We start from the raw sequence: 5,901 nt of genomic DNA on the forward strand, positions 1-5,901 counted from the left end.
TATTAGATCCGTGCGGAAAATTGCCCTATTGCCTCAATCCAGACGCACTAAACTCGGGGAATTCTTCCTTTAGGCGAAGCCATTTTCACTCATCCCATTTCCTGTAAACTTCAGGCGGATTTCTCACAATGTCTCCCTCTCTGTACCATTTCAAAATTCACGCTTGTTATGTAGTCTATCCAAATATTTCTACAGGTATGATTATTTCTATAGACACGGAACAAGATACGGACTTTCTAATTTAAAAGGCGCTTATAGTTTGAATGTTTAGAGCGGTTTGCACATTTAGGAGGGGAAAAATAGTTTTCTCGATAAATTTCTATCTGCGCAGATAAATGAACGAAAAATTAAGTCATTTTAGTTCTTCTCTCCATTTAATGAAGAACGCCTAATGCTAACGTATTATCACTCAAAGTAAGCGTCCTTAACTCACCTTTCACGTACTTACGCGCTCTCTCAGTACTCCATAGAGTCTTATCATACTACATGTATGTCAGACAGGGCTGTTACCAAAGAGAGATCATTCATTTTTTGTTCGCATAATTGTTTGTGAAACGCCTTTAAATCTATGTTGTTAGCTTATTGCGTAATGCACATATGGTTGGAGGTTCATTGATTTGACTCCAGCTTTGCTTCAATGGTAGGCGTTGCAGTTTGCTACACATTCAGTTCGCCTACGTCAGCGATGGAGGTTTAAAACCATGAGCAATATGCTAATTTATTCCGTCCTTTCCTGAATAAATCCCCAGCCGATTCATATGTAACACTACAGGAAGCTTATGGAGAATCTGCTCTTTGCTATGGAAAACCAGAAGATGATTTACAGGGTAACCTGTTAAATGTTTAAAGAAGGGAGACAATCAATTACCAAGGAAGATGAACCACGGAGATTCAGGTACTGCTCTTTCGGAAGTAAACATTTACTTCGCTGCTGCGATTAAAAGAGGATAACGGTAATAGTGAATTACATATTTATAATTAAAAGTAGTTTATGTATTTGAGCTGTATTTGAATACCTCCCATACATTGGTAATAGAAAAATGGGATATGAGACGTATTTGTGAGCGGTGGGTTCCACGGTTACGTATACTCGAATAACAGGATATTCGTCTGCAGGTTTGTCCGCAGTGGTAGTTGATGTTTCAAGAAGATAGGGAGTTTCTTTCGAAGGTGCACTATAGATGAAACTTAGCTACGTCATTTCAATTCTGAGAACAAACAATAAAGCTGTCTTTTGAAAATCTCCGGCATCACCAGCACCCAAAAAAAGGGCCAAGTGTGGCTCTTGTGTGGGGAATGTTGTGGTTATCACAGTTTTCAACAATCAGGAAACGGCGTATCAGCATGTAGTACCAGCACAGATTAATGTAAATGGACCATACTGTAATGGAATGTTCTGAAACTTCTCCAAGATCATATCAGTCGAAAAAGGCCACATTTCTAAGCACCAGGCTAGACAACACACCACGAAAATGTACGGCCGCATGTTGCGAATGTTGCCGAATACATGGTGAAAATCAATACGAAGTGTGTTCTTTATCCTTCCTATAGTCCAGATCTAGCTCCATACGCCTTTTTCCTATTTCCCGATGTGAAGAAACGCCTTTTTGCATTTGCCATCATCAGAAACATTGGCGAAGGCTACTGATACGACTTTGTAGGGCCTATAAAACAATGTCTTCCAGCATGCCTTCGAAGACAGGAAAAAGGAGAGTCAAGTGCACTGCATCCAAAATAGACTCGGAGGGGGGACTATGAAAATTCGGAAGATGATGGAATGTATAAATATATATATATATAATGTATATAATATTATTTATATATATATATGTATATATATATATATTTCTATATCTATATATATATATATGTATATATATTATATATATATAAATTGATATGCTGTTGAATAAAAGACCATTCATTATTGAAGCCTTCGTATGTACTGATAAATCGAGTTAAAAATTCATAAGGCATGCTCAGGCAAGAAACGGCTAATAATAATTGAATTATAATTTCCGCATCGGAATGGGTGGTTTATATATATTTCTATATTGCTATTTATATTGGTATTCAGAGATGAATTATTCTTTTGCTTAAATGGAGAAGTTAGGGCATCGAAATAATTATTCAGGTTAACGACGATGTGGACTTGCCCTCTCATGTATTGCACGAGGAGACAACAAATTTCAAAGGATTGGTTGTTCCAGTAATCACTAGGACGTGCTATCAGCTAGAGATATGGACTCGATGACAGATATCTGATTTAAGTTCATTAATATGTAATATTAAATTTTTATTCATTATAAATATGTTATTAATACGTAAATGCCTGTATAATTCACACAATTAAGCAACGCCAGTAATACACAGAGTATATCGGGTTATATTGTTCTATAGTTGTTGTTTTAAGGACGAAGTAACTTTAAAAATATCTTCCTGACGACCTCTTATCTATTCAACCTTGAATTTAATAGCTAATGACATGCTCCAATTCGCATTAAACGGAAAAGCGGGGAACAACTTGACGAATAAAACTAAACTGTCGTTTCGTTTTATTCGTCAAGTGGCATTTGTCCGCTTTGTAGTGCTTGATGCTCCAATAATGCCCATGCTTGTGAAAGGGTACACAGATTATTAGAGGAAGAATGCGATCGATATAGCATGTTTTCCAACGTCCTTCAACAGGATATTACACGTACATTCACCAGGAACATGACGCATAAGTTTCCCTTCTGTTGTAGACGTTGGAGGGACATGTACGTACTCGTATGTCGCCTCATTTCCGTTTGTTTTGACAAGGTAAGAGAGTAATTGCGCTGGAGGAACAATAATATCCCGTCAACCTTGAAGCACTCCGCCACCGTCCATACCAATGCCTCGTTACGTATGACGTGTTATAAAAATTCTTCTGTGATGATAGTATTTTCATATGATCAATTATCATTTATTTTTTATCATAATTATAAGACTGGTAATCCCTTTTAACACTTTTATAAATTGAGCCATTTTATAATCTTATGCGGTTTTATCAATTTTGCGTTGTTAAATGATATATTAATTTTGTATTATTCTAAAATAATGCATTTTTAGGGGACTATTTACAAAAGCAACGAAAGTTCCGAAGTATAAATAGTTAACGGATAGTACATTATATGGGGTTTCGTAATGTCGTAATGAGCGCGTTTCCATCAAATAAACTCAAATTCCATCCCGAAAAAAGTGGTGGTATGCGAGGACTACTATAGAACGTTAAGTTACATTTCACATGTAGCAAAAGTAATTCTAAGAATCGTCAATAGAAGGTTGCAAAATAGGGCAAACAACTACCTAGGCGAAGATCAGTTTGGGAAGAGTAATGCTGAAGAGGAGGAGGGCTTGGAAGAAGCAATTGCAGGGATAAGAATATTAGTTAAAATAGATCGAGCATAATCAGGATGTCTTTTTATGCTATGTGGATTTTGAGAAGGTTTTGGCTAAGTAGAGTGGACACAGTTGATATTGTGACTTATAGGATGAGAGTGGAAGAGACCGGAGGTTTATTCGAAACTTGTATTCGTGCATGAATCATAGGGCACAGTTAAGGGTAGCATATGGAAAATCAGGATGACAGTAATAAGAGGAGATGGAGACCAAGGTTTGGACAACCCTGCTTTACACCTCTTCCTAACACTGCCCATCTGGACTCCCCGTTCCCCACTCGCCCTTTCTTTTTCGTCTTCTGTCCTGCTGCTGCCGGTTTTCCCTTGCAAGGGTTTCGTGGGATGACGACCGCGGAAGCCTTGCCTCCCTCGCCGCCGGGCATGTCACACGGCCGATTCGGCCGAGCCCCGTAGTTGCCAGGACTCAAAATCTGTGTATTGTCCATCATTTAAATCTTGTGAATGATAATTGAGGTGGTTTCCCGTTGCCTTCCTCAATATTGTTTTTTACGTGACACCATCACTTATTGGCCGCCCCTCTGGGGTCAGACGCCATTGCAGTCGCCTCACTGAGGAACAGACGCTGCGTGGACTACCTTTCGTCTGGCTCCTAACCTTCGAGTTATCTAGCATGGGTGACCCTACCTGGAGCAATTATCATTGCTCCCGCCAGTACAGCTCTAGGGGTCATCGGAACACACTAGCCCTACCACGGCGCCAAGGTTGTACTCCATGGCATGGGCAATAGTTGGATATAGAAGGGATTGCAACAATTATTGACTGCTTTACAGGAACAATGCGAGAGATGTGGGTTTAAGATTAACCACAATGAAACGAAATTAATGAGCTTCTCGGGAAGCACGAATGCTAAGTTAAATATATGCAAGTAAGTAAATAGGAGGGAATAAAGAAGAACAAGTGGAGCAGTTTATGGATTTGGACTGTATTTGGGTGGTGAAATTAGAAATAATTTGCGTTATTAAAAATATAGTGGTGAAATTAGAAATTATTCGCTTTATCTAAAGAAATATTTACAAGAGGAAAAAAGTTGATTATAGGTACATCAGGTCAATGTGTGAAGATAAGGTTGATAGAAACTATAAGATTCAGTGTAACGCAGAATGGTTGTGAAACCTTGTCTTTGAGGCAAGAGGTGAACGTGAATTGGGAGGTTTTTAAGGTGCGGGTATGACGAATAAAAAAAAATAATTTGGACAGAGAGGAAGATAAATGTTGATGTTTAAAATTGGAGGAGCGAAGAGAGGAAGTTGTTGGGGAAGCCCGAAAAATGCAGAGAAAATGGATAGAGGAAAAATTGACATGTATTGGGGCGTTGAACGGCGTGATCAAAGGGAAAATAATAGGAAGAAAATAGGCTTTTTGTACAAAATGAAGACAGGTAGAAGTGAAGAAAAAAATGAATAAGGAAGTAATGTAGTGCAGACAAAAAGAAGTAAACGTGGTACTTAGATAAGTATATTTAGGTATCGCCCATAACCTACCTACTAGGTAGAATATATTGAATAAAGGAGTGAAAGAGCCAAGTTTATCAATCCTCTATGGCTAGGAGGCACAATGCTCAAATAATAAATGTATCACTTCATATTAAGTGTGAAGGGGTGAATCCTGCACTATGCTTGTGGCTATGTTCAGCGTGAAATATAATATAAAAACTTAAATTATACTTCACGTTAAGCAGCAATAAAACCCTCTCATGTGGGGTCAGCGGAGGGTTTTCTTGTCACTATTCCAAATCTCTCTTGATCACAGTGGCTAAAAATGCCTAGCAGAACATGACACGCTAAATGGTACAATGACGCTGAGTAACTTGTATTTTTGTTGAGCGTAGTGGACTTCATATTCCACCTACATCTTATTTTCCTCCTCTTTATATTTCTGAGACGTACATCTTCAAAAATATTTTTTTCACTGAGAGAAGACTTCGAGTCATTACCGCGATAATTTTGCTGTACCCCTCTTTCGATTTTAGTTAGACATGTTATTTCTGCTTGAATTGGAAGTTGGCAACGAAAGCATGTTCCATGTTAAGAAATCTGACATGTATTAGGTAAGATATCCCTTGACGCATAGGAGCGTAATTTTAATTAAATTGTCCACCTCTCCCAAATTTCTAAAAATTGTAAGTCTAAGATGAACCCCATAAGAACTAATTTGCCTCTTTTGGACGTGGTTTTAAAAATTATTTGAAAAATTATTTGAGAAAAAAGATCTTATCAACGCTTCCACTACATTTTCACTCTACAATAAAGATTTTAAGTTTACCTATTAATCATATCTTATTGCGTAGGCTGAAAATCTTAACAACCGACTAATTAATTCAAGAGTTCACATTTTACTGTCTGTGAAGGATTAGTGTCTTCTTAATTTGACGATTAACATAATGATAAACCGTCATTGCTTTACTTCAACGTGAGAGTCATCCTATAACGCGTTAGTTCTCTAAGAAAATTTCTAAAGC

This window comes from Hetaerina americana, unplaced genomic scaffold, assembly GCF_022747635.1.
Source record: "Hetaerina americana unplaced genomic scaffold, ioHetAmer1.1.p SCAF_3, whole genome shotgun sequence".
Classification (NCBI taxonomy): Eukaryota; Metazoa; Arthropoda; class Insecta; order Odonata; family Calopterygidae; genus Hetaerina; species Hetaerina americana.